We start from the raw sequence: 13878 nt of genomic DNA, 5'->3' as shown, positions 1-13878 counted from the left end.
ATCGGAGGTGATCTCAGAATCCCTCCAACCCTTGATGAGGTGAGGAAAGCCATCAAGCAGTTGAATAACAATAAGGCATCTGGAGTAGATGGGGAATCCCCACTGAAATCTTCAAGCAAGGGGGAGAGGAGCTCACATCACTGCTTCATGTCCTCGTCTTAAAGATCTGGGATGATTGAAGAACTCCTAAATGACCTCGGGGATGCCATGATACAAGTCCAACTGTGGAAACTAGAGGGATTGCCTTGCTATTCACCCCAAGGAAGATAATTGCTAGAACCCTTCTGAACCATCTCCTTCCACTTGCTGAAGAGCTCCTCCTGGAATCTCACTGTGGGTTTAGGGCATCAAGAGGCGCAACTGATATGATCTTCACAGCTTGCCAGCTACAGGAGAAATGTTAAGGGCAACATAAGCCTCTCTACATGGCCTTCTATAACATCACAAAAGTTTTAGACTCTTCAGAAGATCCTTCTTAAGTATGGATGCCCACTGGTATTTGTCACCATTCTCTGCTTGCTCCAGGATGGTATGTGAGCAGTGGTTCTCTGTAATGGATCTATCACATATCCCGTTGAGGTTAAAATTGGAGTTTAATCCAGGCTGTACCATCGTTCCAATGCTCTTTTCAGTATTCCTTGGCACCATGTTACATACTACCAACAAGCTACCAGAGTGGAGGTAAATTAACGAATGGATGGTAAACTGTTTGACCTCAGCTGAGTCCAAGCCAAAACCAAGACCACCCCCACCACAATCATTGAACTCCAGTACGCTGATGAGGCTGTAGTGCATGCATATTTGAAAGCAGACTTTCAGGCACTCGTCAATGTCTTTACCAAGGCATACAAGAAAATGGGACCGATGCTTAGCACTCAGAAGATGAAGGTCATTTACCAACAAGCTCCTAATCAACAGTCCCCAGCTCCAGTAATCCAGATCCACGGTAAGACTCTGGAGAGTGCTGAATATTTTCTGTACTTCAGAAGCCATCTCTTGCAGATGGGTGACACTGAAGAAATCCAACATCGCCTCAAATGTCCAAAGGCTGTACTTGCACTACTGTAGAAACAGGTGTTTGAAGATCGTGGCATCAGATCCAAAACCAAGCTCGTGGTTTATCCAGTAGTCATGATCCCCACTTTGCTGTATAAAGCTGAGTTGTAGACAACGTACAGGAGACATCTAAAGCTGTTGAAGTACCATCAGCGCTGCCTGTTGAAGATCCTTTGAATTCAGTGGGAAGAGAGACATGGTAGCGTTAGTGTCCTCCTGTAAGCAAGGACCATGAGTATTGCCAGTCATGGTTCTGTGTCAACTTCTTTGGGTCGGCCACATCATCTAGATGCCCGATTCCCTGATTCCTGAAGCAAGTTTTATTCTCTCAGCTCAGCCAAGGCATACTCCCAAGAAGAGGACATCCCCGAAGTGTTTTCTCTGCCCTCAAGGCCAATTTTAAATGCAACATTTGATGTCAACTCATGGGAGGCTTATTGCCCAGGATTGCCCCAAATGGAGGAAGAGTCTACTGCAAGGATGTCAGTGTATGAAACCTCATGACTCTGAAAGCCTGTGACAACACCAGGAGATGGAAAAGCAGGAGCAGCAGCAACAGCAAATTGTGGACCAAATAAATCCAGCACTAACCACCTCACGTGGAAACACATGTCTAAGCTTAAGTGGAGTCTGTCGATCCTGGATAGGTCTCATCAACCATCTTTGGACATGCAACTAAGACAATTGTGGAAGGCAGTCATCCTTGACTGCAAGGGATTGTTGAAGGGGGTGGAAAAAAGGGTAGGAAAGGGTTGTTTTCAAGCAAGTATTTTTGTAAATATTAGTATGGTGAAATTCTGTAGGGAAATTCTCCTGTCAAGTATTCTGATGCAGCTCTGAAGCAAGTTCTCCACAGCTTTTTTAGGGAAATGCCCTTTGTCATCTCGAAGACTTTAAATTGCTGTGTATTTTTCAGCCAGCATGCTGAGAGAGACTTTTAAGGGTGGTGCCCAATATATTAGTACTGCTGTGTGTAGGTATTGACAAACCTGATTCACAGGATAGACCCAGAGGTTCCAAATCGGAACCTGTAGTGTCCAAAATATTCTGACCTGTTATCATCTTTTCTGAGTCTTTAGCAACAGAATTGCTTTATTTTTTATTTCTGTAAGCAAAAACCATGTGAAGCTAAGAGCTGGCCTTTTCTGAAGGATGTGTTGAGTTGAACAAGGTTGAGAATCACTAGTTTAAACCATTTCTTTTGTTCTGGCTTATGGATGTCTGCTGCCATCTTGGGTGGTCTGAGCTAGCACCCACCGTGCTCTTCATTTCCTTCACTCTTCTGGGATGCTCAGAATACTGTCTCTGGTTCTGTAGTGCCTATTTGGTGTTTTATCAGTCATGGCAAATGATGCATAATAGCTACAGTGTTAGTCTTTTCTCTTTTGACCACAGCATCCAGATCACAATGAAAATAGTGGATACTGAGGCCTTGCTGTCACTTCTACAACTATGATGATGATGTCTTTAGAAAAAATCTGTAGCCTTGTGGATTTTTTCCCAGTTAAATAGTAGTGACCCTTTCACGGTGATAAATCAGGCTTTGGAGTACTATGAAAAGATACTTGGATAGAAATGTACAACTGAGGACACAGAGCAGGCGTGTATGTCCTTTCTATGCTGTGGTACAAGGAGGGAACACTAACCACAGGAAGCCATTCAGAACATCCTGAGCATGGTTATTTGTTATGATCTGGAGCATGGTTTTGATCGCAAATATGCAGTTCATGGCAACAGAACACTTGACACCATCAATCTGTTAGTTTACAGATAACTAGCAATTGGGGTGGTTAGCCTCCAGATGCTGATGGCCAAACAGTTCGGGTTGTGATGAAATTCTCATACAGCATATTTTGTTGATACCATCCTGGAGAGTGTCACACTTTTCTAGGAAAACGGTGTTTGTCATTTTGCATTTCTGCCACCACTAGTCCAGTGCTGGTCAGTATTGTATTCCTTATTGATTGGTGCTTCATCAAGCAAAGCTGCTGTAGGAAGAGCTTATCTATAAATAACCGCTTGAATTTTTTTACCTTCTATAAGACATTTCCCAGATCAGCTTTGATTAGTGGAGCAGCTGACTGGGTTATGTGACTACAGATGCAAGTGCATTAGCCTCGGCATAATAATCATTTCTGGGATCATGGCTCACAGTAATGTTCCCTTTATGCTGGCTAATAAGTGTGTTTTTAAACTATGGCACTAGCTTACCAAAAACAAAAAAAAAAATCAACCAGGGATGCCAGCAGAAGAATCATTGGGATAACTTGACCCCAAGTCACAGGATTTATAGGTATCTGGTCAGTAGTTCTCAGTGTTCTGAGGAAAACTACCCCTAATGCAGAACCTGGCAGAAAATTGTCCTATGGGATGTCTGTGTATAATATTTTAAGAAATCTTGGTGCCTTGTGGACATGATGCACTAATTTTTGCATCAGTAGTTCTGGAAAAACTTCAACTTAACATAGCTTGGCAAACCTCTATGTAGACAAATTTCTTATTTTAGTGGATAGCTTCATTTTGCATGACTGGTAGGATGCTACCTACCAAATTCTCTATGTTGCTTGGTGAGGTAAAGTTAATGGGCAAGTTAAAAATACACTGGAAATTAGTCTCCTGTTTATCCTTCACTTTTCAGTTCAATAGGCATGTAGGGTAGATTTCTCCTTAACTAGTCCTCGATGTCTCCTGAGATTGTGTATCATAACATCTGCTCTGTCCAATTTTGACTCTTTGGAAAAGATTGGATCTGCTATGAAGACTTTTTTTTTTTCTTTTGGGTAGTATAGTTGCCATTTACAGTGATATTATCTAGAGATGCATGCTTTTGCAGTGGCAACAATAACCTCCAGAAACTTAGTGTATGTTGATCTACATATACATGAAGAAGATGCTAGCCAGTCTGACTTCATTCTGCAAAGGAAAAATGAAGCCACTTTTATTTTTTAGAGAACTATATCCACTTTATAGTAATGTTGCATGCATTGCATATCTAGGCAGGGACATAAAAGATGCCTTTTGTTTTATATACTCAGCTGTTGTGTTGGCAGTGGCAGTGCTATATGAAGCTGTTGGGTTTGCTTTTATTTCACTTTGGTAATAAAAACTATCATGGAAGCAACTCTTCTAATATACGACATCAAAATAGATTTCCTTCCATCCTGAAATATGCCTGTGCATATATTTCAGTTCAAGTGAGGTAGCATTTTTGGTGTCTTAAATGACTTTTAGAGGTTTCTGTCTCTGGAAATGCACTGCTTGCATGATTGTCATGGGTGATGTATTGTTTATCAAAGTGTTTTGTCACATGTAAAGTGCTGAAACCCAAAAGGTCTGCCTACTGTTTTGCTGAATTCTTCAGCAACTGAAACTTTAGTATTTGGAGTGTTACTCTATGGAGCATACTTGCTAAGAAAATGCCACTTCTGTGAGTAGAAAATGAATTAAAAATAAGCATGGGCCACAAGGAAGCTACCCCCTGTATTCACTTCTAAAAAAATAAATGCATTCAGTTTTTTTGTAAAGAAGTTGTAGAGGCAGTGCTCTATTTAGTTACTGCTGTAAAAGCTGTTTTGCTCAGAGTTATCCAGTCTTCTTTGTTAAGGGTAGTGTATTCACTTAAAGTCTCAATCACTTTAAAACTTGAGACTTTTTTTGAGAAATGCAGCTGGAGGCAAATACTCCATATAGTTAAAGCTTGCTGTTGTACAAGACCAGTTGGTGGTTCTTCTCCTAATATTCCTTCCCCCCCATCCCACCCAAATCTTTCAAGGAATTTTGAGGTATATGCTTAAAATGTTTTTTCCCCCCTTTTCTTTGTAATGATAGTGACTTCACAGTTAAGAGACCAGTTGTACTTTTTGGCCTGAAAGCTTTCCCTTAAATTTTTATGCCTACTGTTTGGTAAGAGTGGATTTATTAGAAAAGTTTTTGCGGCTAATCTTTTAATTTGGACAAGCTGTATTATTGTGGGACTGTATGCCACAATGTGACACGAGCAGCTGCTGTGTGGTGTATGAGACCTAGGAGCTCAGTAACGGGAGGTGCTGGTATAGAGGCAGGGGGCTTGAAGCTGGTGTCTGGTGTCACCAGCAAGAGTCAGGGTAACTCTTTCCTGGCCATGCTGTTGTCAGCAAATTCAAGGCTTTGGATCCCCATTTGTCATATGAAACTGGCAGTTGCAGGGTGAGGAAAAGGCTAACAGCTGGAGGCTTGATTCTTCTCGTCTCCATTCTGGCACAGACTCTATCGGGTATGCTTCTTGGGGATGGGGATCAGAGTGGTACTTGTTGAAGGAGAGGACTTGATTTGTTGCAGGCCTGCCAAAAAGGTTGGTCACCACTAGTGGAACTAGTGACACCCAACCTTCTGGCCCTCTGGACATGGGATCAGTCTGTGGGTGCATTCCTGCATGATGCCCTGATCCCACACGGTCAGATCCACCTGCGGAAGAACACTGGGCCCCACCCCAGCAGTGTTTCAGTGCAGTCAGGTACACAGGGCTATATTATCCATGTCCCTGTGGGGCTGGAAATTTGGCAGTGGGGAGCAGCAATTAATTTTGCCATCACATTCTTGCTGCCAAATTTCCTGCTGCCCCAAGGACCAGAGACTGCACACTGCTGGTTTGGACAAAGTAGGGCAGTGTCGGAATATGAGATCTAGCTTATCCTACCATGGTAGTTTAGTAGGTAGAATACTCTCTTGGTAGGGAAAGAAAAATGTGAGATGGAGTTTTTTAAATGCTGAGAAGGGAATCAATTATAAGCTGCTTCTATCCTGGATTAGTGATGTAATTCTGGCAGAAGATAGGGTAGGGTGGTACCTTTTAGAGACTGATTTGGAGAGAGATGAGCTGTAGTGGGCAATAGCCTACTTTGTCAGATGTTATGAATGGAATGGTGGTAGTTTGGGGACAACAGGGACTGCAGTTCTGGTCTAACTTTAATATGTGCTTATAAAACAGATTAGCTCAGTTCTAGTTGCCAAGGAATAAAGAATCATTATAGCAATGGTTCTCAATCTTTTTATTCTCAAGGCACCCCTGGATAGATTATAGGCACCTCTCTGGAAAATGCCAGGTCTTAGCTTTCACTCCTTTGTTGACTACAGAAAAATAATAGAGCAGTCTTGCTGTTGCAAAGAACTGAGGAAAAACCCAGAGTTTTCAAATAGACCACGACTATGGATTTCTATCTCTTGAACCATGTTTGTAAACCTGGCCATGCTAACGTTGTGTGGTGCCTGTGGCACCCTTTGAAAGGATTTCAAGGCAACCCAGGTGCTGTGGCACCCTGGTTGAGAAGCACTGATTAGAGGAATGGGCAGGTGATATGCTTATAAAGATTTGTGTTGTGGTTTTTGTTTTTGTTTTTGTTTTTTTTACTAATTTCAGTTGCAGATGGCTCTTAGAAGGATCAGGTAGCTTTCCTGCTTTGTGTATGTGTGTTGTCTTCATATTGATTTGTAGCCTATAAGCAAGACAGAATTTAGTTACTGCTAATACAAGTGTATTTTTTACTCAAATATAACATGATCAGTTGCTTTTAATCCAATCCTTCCAAAGAACAAAATATATAAAATATTTAGTAGTCTCCTTTGCTAGGAAAAATAAGCCAGTGTTCAGAATATTTTTGGGAACCTGTGTTCGGAAAGACTTGGCACTGGAAAATCAGGAATAGAACTATAAACATACTTAGCAGATGTTTGAGTTTCTCAGGTCAGGGAACTAAGGGACAAACATACTTTCACTCACCGTGCTAACGAAGCCTCGGAAATGAGTAAAAATAATAAACTTGAAGTTTGATAGCTGTTTTTTAGCTGCTGCTGTTGCAGAAATTGTTGAGTTTGAAAACTGCATAGTTTCAGTTCCTTTTTTGGTATTCTCTCGGATGGAATTGAAGGCATGCCATGTTCCTTAATTATGCTATTCTGTGACCCTGTGGTACTTGTATTTATTGGCTTGAGAGGTTAAATAGTCTCGCAAGATAGTGATTGGCTGTAGGAGGTAGATGGCAATTTACTGGAGTACATCTGTGTAAAGCAGTGTTCAGCAGTCATGTACACGGTGTCTCCAGTATCTCAAGGGACTCATTACACTATCGTGTCTTGTACAAGGACAGTCTCCTGCACCATGGAACGAACGTATTCAGGGAAGAAGCTGCTACCAGTATGTAAATAGCTACGATGTAACTCTTAAAAATAACTAGGTTTTTTGCATGCGTTTTGATACAAGGCTTATTTATAAATCATGTCTAGAACAGCGTCCTTGGTTGTCCAAGTAATCTTTTGAAAGAACCATCGGTGAAAACTTAAGTTTTGAAATGCCAGTACCTAATTATAACAGATGCAACTTTCTGTCCAGTTGGTTAATTGATGTGATAAGAGCATGTTCTTTTAAGATGCAGGATAGGAATGAGTTTTCTGAATGAGTTCTTTAAATAGTAGTTTAACTTTCCTTTTTTTTCCCCCCTCATAGAAAGCAGATGTAGCAGGACAGTTTCTGGGGAGGGCAATCTTAGGTCTTTGATTAGAAGGACAATACCAAGTTGTTTCTAGTGGTGGTGGTTATTACTAATTATTGTCATAGTTTTCTACTGCAGTCTATCCAGAAAGCCTCAGAGCATCTTACAGGAACAAATGATGACAAGCTCCCCAATTAACACCCAAAAACTTAAAAATGCGGTGCTACCTACCTGCTCCCACTTCCCAGCCTGTTACATTTTGTCTTCAAGCTCATAAAGTTCAGTGCCACCTTAAATGTTGTTCCTTTTGATTTTTGAATATGTGTGTATCTTAGATTTTAATAGAGTGTTTAAAATTCTTTTGTGGTTTTTGTACTGAGGGAGTGATTATGACACTGAGTTATTTTCCTGTGGATGTGTAACCTTTATCACCAGTATTTCTCATTGCAGTTTGAAACACAGATTACTGTTTTAATTAAAACTTGGTGGAAACTAAATTATATGGGATGAAGGTTTAAGTCTCATGTTAAATGCTACAAAGGACTTTTAACTTGTTGAGTAGTGTTTGTAAACGCCTTAATTTACTGTTATGAACATGACAACACACGCATTGGTTTTTGGTGGGGTGGGGGTTGTGTCTTAAGTCAAGAAAGCAATTGCTGTCCTTTAGAGTCCCTAGGAAATAAGGCAGTGCACCTTAAAGATGGGTCAAATTATTGTGTGTACACACCCCCCTTAAGATGGGTCAAATTATTGTCTTATCTGCTACAGACTCTAAAGCACAGTAATTGCTTTCTTGACTTCTGTTATGCAGCTCCCTTCAGCTCTGGATGGAGAACTCCTACTAGAGTCAGTTATTTCAATCGTGCATACATCAGTTTGGGCTGTTGCTTAATTACACACTAGTTAAAGCCAGTTTGAAGTTTGAAAGACCCTGCTTTCTTCTTCTCATTAGAAGTGTTCTGTGCATGTTCAGATGTAATATAGATGTTTTCTTTTCTAACTGAAAGGCTTCCTGAAACATTGTACAGGATTTCATTAGTTAGTGTAATTGATAGAAGCACCATTTTTAACCCACAGATCATATGTTCTGAAGGCATTTTGATAGTTCTGATTTAAATAGACTCCCTCCCAACTACCATAAGCTTAATTATGAAAGCATGAAAACAGATTAAGGAACTGTAGGATTTAAAAATATTTGTGACTTAATAAATGAGGGTTTAAGATTCCCTTCCAAGTCTCAATTCGCAGAACTTAAAAAAAAAAAAATCCTCCTATTTTCTCCCTTCAGAAATCTTTATCCCTTTTCATTAGAATTAAGTGACTGATCTGGGGTGGATTTCTAAAAGTAAGCTATAAACCTGATGGACATGGTATATAGTAGTTAATAGTAAATGAAACAGAAGTGTTATGTGGTGTAGCATATGCTTTTACTTGTGTTATGTGAAATAAGGTTGAGTGTTCTGTCTTCCTAAACAATTAGAGTATTTCTGTTAACATTTTCTTTTAGAGTCTCTCTTTGAAATTAATTTTAGTAAGTGCTTGACTTTTGGTTATGATCTTTTCTTTTTTGGATTTGAGGTTATAGGTCTAATTTTAAAACCAACAGTCTGTGAAAGTCTTTAGATTTTTTTGAAGAATATGAATATACTATATAATATAAACTATACAAGCTAATATTCTGGTTTGCTTTGGTGACAGTATGTAGCATGGCATTCTAATGCAACTTGTATTGCTCAGAGCTGACCTAGGATCTGTTCAAACTGATCCTTTAATTCAAGTAATGTATTAATTCTTTTACTGAAAAATTAGCTGAGTCATTACTTTGTCTTAAATGTCTCCTTTTAACCAATCTTTTTAATATAGTAGTTTGCAAATCACTACCACCTGGTGCTGATTAGGGCCAAGAACTTGCAATGGCCAATATCTGAGTACTAATTTATCCTACTGTTTTATATTGTCTTCCATTTTCTCCCTTTCCCCTCCATCTAGGCTTCACTTTTATGGCTTATCCACCTGTTAGATATTGTCTAAAGTCTACACTGATCTCTCTGGGCATGGGCTGTTGTCTTGTTTGCACAGTGCCTGGTATGATAGGGTCCTGATTGGGCCCTATGGTTGCTACCACAGTAGTAGTAATAAATTATTTATGAGTGGTATGTGCCCTATGAGATTAGGGCATGTGGCGCTTAGAGGTATGTTACTTAAAAACAAAAACCATTAAAAATCATGTTTCTGGAAAGATGATATAATTTTACTTCTAAAACTGTCTGTTCCGTGAATTTTTTTTGCAGAAGTGGAAGATGCAGCCTTTTACTCAGTTCTGAGCTTTGGAAATGACAGTAGTTCAAACTGCTACTTGTCAGGTACACTGCATGGCTGCGATGATCACTGTAACACTGGATGATCATAAAAATTTCTTAAAGTCTTTGTTTGTGTATGTGAGGTGCATATAGCTTAGCTAACAGGAGTAGGCTTTAAAATACTATCTTCTACTTAAAAGTCTCTTTAGTGAGGCCCTGAAGATGGTTGTTAGAAGCACATTTCTAAATATGACTGCAGGTTTCTGTATCCTTCCTAATAGAATTCTTTAAAAAGGGGAAAAATATTTTTACTGCAACTTTTTGTATAATTCTTGAATAATATCTATTTCAATGTTAGTAGATGAAGTCATTAACTGTATTTTATTTGTTTCTGTATGTGAAAGTGGCAAGCAAGGTAAAACAACCTTGCTTTTATTTTTGAAGAGGACCATGTAAAATATTTCACTGTTCAAAATATGTAGTCTAGTCTGCAGAATTACTGTGCCTTTTTAGTCCTGGATATGCTTATTTGATTTCTGAACATTTTAAAGTACAAGTGCTTGCAGGAAAGTGACAGTGTATAATGGTACTCAGCATATTGCCATTTTGTGTATTTAAGTGTATTCACTTCTTTTAGGAGAACTGCATTTGTTTACTTTTGCCAGACTTGCAGAAGATGTGGCTACAAGATTGAATGGGATTTGTTCCCTGGCCTCTGTATCAACAAAATAAACTCTGCTTGCAGGATTAACTCTGGACCACCAGCTGCAAAGGAGGACAAACAGCATTTGGCTTGTAGAACACCGCTGACAATTCACTACCCATAAAAGAAGATTTATCAATGTATCTCGGGTTTAACTTCTGGGCTTGTTGTCAAGCAAATTTCTTTAGCTGACTAAATCTGACACTATTCAAACAGTGAACTCAGAACCCTATATTATGTCATTTCTACAGTCGCATTTACAGTAAAACCGTTATTTTTTTCAATTAATTTCCCATAGGATGCCCACTGGAAATTGAAGTGGTAGAGTTCTGATGTAGACAACGACTGTCAAAGATGCAACTACCAGGTCATTGGACCCAATTTAGAGTAATTCTGGATGACATTACAGTAAATGCTGGTGACTTTTGAAGTCTGATTTGCATTAGAGCTCTAGCTGTTGCTATCACTGGTAGAGCTGGAGTAGTTGCAAGTGGGAACATTCTATGGGAAAAGTTTAGAAGTAGTTAGGCCTATAATAGCATCTGTGCTTGTATGTACATGCACTTACCTGATAGCTGTGGGTGACTTACTTTATGAAGTGTTTGAAAGCAAAGACCCTGGACAAGGAAGTGGTTAAGCGTAGATAAAAGTGTGAACTGGGATTAGTTTTCACTTGCAAATATCTCTACGAGTGCATGATGTATATAGATGTGTGTGGCCTTCAGAAAGGTAGCACAAAAAACTAAACTTGTTGCTTAATGTTCATTAAAAAGACTGAAAAAAGTAATGCCTTGCAGCATGCTCTAAATTTTGTTAGGTTTAAGTAAGGGAGAGGAAACCAATTTCAGAGTAAAGGATTTCTTATTGAAGAAGCCATGCCAGCTATCTCCTCCCTCCTCCAAGCACCAGTGGACGGAGGGGAGTGGCAGAAGTCGAATAGAGAGCATGAATGCCTTGGTTAGTTAGAGGACACATGCTGCAAATGGTGTGGTAGAGACCCCTTCCCACTTGTACAGTACTATATTGGAGACCCCAACCCGCTATGAGAGGGATTGACAAGCTATGGCCCAGATGCTGAATCTGTCCTGTGGAATCTTGGGATCCAGCCTGCAGATGCGGGGCTTTGGCAGCAATCAGTGGCGGGGGACGCATTCTGCATGCTCTCTCCTTGTGCATCCGTGGGGGATGAACATCAGTTGCAGCAGGGGCCTAGCACCTGCCCGCTTGCCCTCTTGCCTCTGATCAGGATGAGTCATTCTGGCCCTCAGCCAGAAGAGGTTGCCTAGCCCTGTCCTTTGTCTCTGATAGAGGAAACAGAAGAATTGCATTTTCTTTTAATTGAAAAAAGTATTACATTTTTATGGGTTTGTTTGTTTGTTCTTCTCTATTTTGTTGGGAAAAAAAAGTCTTGCCATGTTTTCAACAGGCTTAACTTTAACATATTTTGCTTACATACTCCATGAATCTTTCTTCCCCCACATTCAGCTCTCCAAAATTGGGGTGTGCTTCTTACATGGGAACGTTGATTTCTTTACCGGAACAGAAATACAGGGATGCTGTAGTGGCTTCTTGGACTCCGCTTTTCTCCTGTGGCCACAGAGCAAGAGGGATGTATAATGCTTGGCAGTGTCTCAGTTAATTTTAACCCTTTCACAGCTGCTGCAAAATAGGCAGGAGCTTTTGGCTGAACAGTGCTAGTCAGGTCTTCTATAGTCAGGATTCAACCATCTTCTTTATTCTGCCTTTATAAATCAAGATTCATGTTGTATTTTGGGGTATGTGGTAAGTGGGAAAGATGTGGCATTTTTCAGAGAAAAATATCATTTTATTGGAAGACAACTGTAGCAGAACATTGGAGTGCTCGCTACTAGCAACAGTAATAAGGACAGCTGCCAATTAATAGAGCAGCACAGGTAAGGGTTGCCAGGGCAACTAATGTTGGTCAGCTGGCTAGAAGTGGGCTGGGCCGGGCCTTTATAAACGGTCCAGGCCGGAGCCGAGCTAGCAGTTCCCCTCTGGCCAGCTGCAGAAGCAGGAGCTGTGTGGGAGAGCTGAGTAGCCCGGGTCGATTTTTTTTTTTTTGTTGCGGCCTGACCACTCTGACCAGCTTCAACGATGCAGGGGTAAAGGGAACTCTGACGGAGGTAAGACAGGGCCAGCATAGAGCGGAGCTGGGTTTATGAGCTTGGGGGGCTCATGATTGCGTTATGAGCCGATAGGCTTCTTGTTTATGTTGTAGCCGCTTGGCTCATGGTTTCGTTAGCGTTACACCGGAGGACCGGGTGAGGCTGTAAGGCTATGAGGAGGCCTCACGGGAGCTCCCCACTAATCTGGGGGCCCCAGGTGCCCAGTAGTGGCACAGTGAGCGGTGCCAGTGGGGCACAGCTGTTTGCGCCGGAGAGACGCGGTGTGCGGGGTTTTGGACCCCAGCCCGTGAGGGTGGTATTTTGCCCAGTGGGGCAAGCGACCCAGGAAAGGGTCAAGGGGCCAGGCACGGCTGCAGCCACCTGAGCCCCAAGTGTGGGAAACGCGTGAGCGAGACCCCAGAGGGGGGGCAACGAGCACGAGAGGCATGGTATAGGCCCCAGAGAGGGTGAGGCTGAGGGCAGCTTTGTTTGGGGGTGCGTTGGCCCAGAGCTAAAAGGGGGCAGCAAAGAGCCCTGGAGCTAGTGGGGTATCCCAACCCCAGCCCAGCGGGGCAGTATCGGGAGTAAAGCCTGAGTAGGGCATAAGACCCCCAAAGCATGGCTACAGCCACCTGAGCCCCGAACGCAGGAAGCGTGGCATAGGCCCCAGAGGGGGCAATGGGCGCGGGAAGCGCGGCATAGGCCCCAGACAGGGGGCGCTGGTGGTGAAACCAGCTTGGGGGTGCCAGGTAAGGCGCTGAAGTGTAAGGGCTTGATAACTGTGGGGCGTGCTAAAGGGGAGGCACGCATTGCCCATAAGGCTGGGGGTGTTGGGGCACCCCATGTGGAACGGAGATAATACCAGCGAGGTGTCAAGGTGGAAGTAGGCAGCCTCCCATAACTGAACTTAAGAACAAAGACGTGGCGGGTGAGTAGAGGGTGCTGGACCACCTTAATTGACATGGCAGGGGGTGCTAGCGGGATCACGGCCGCCCCTGTACCTACTCCGTGACAACAACTTTACTAGAAAATTGTTGACCAGTTTAACTTCGCTTTTTTTTTTTTTTAAAACAAACCATATGGGTCAACACCAAAGCTTGAGTCTTGAGGTGTGATCCCAAGTACAGAGCATTGTATTAGACCAGTGGTGCCCAACCTCTTTGTCCAGTGGACCGAGTGGATGGTTCATGGGCTGGATTTGGTCTGTGGGGCGACTTTTTTTTTTC

Source organism: Crocodylus porosus, unplaced genomic scaffold (assembly GCF_001723895.1).
Source record: "Crocodylus porosus isolate Cpor-Errol unplaced genomic scaffold, CroPor_comp1, whole genome shotgun sequence".
In the NCBI taxonomy this organism is placed as follows: domain Eukaryota; kingdom Metazoa; phylum Chordata; order Crocodylia; family Crocodylidae; genus Crocodylus; species Crocodylus porosus.
Note: the sequence above shows the minus strand (reverse complement) of the source record.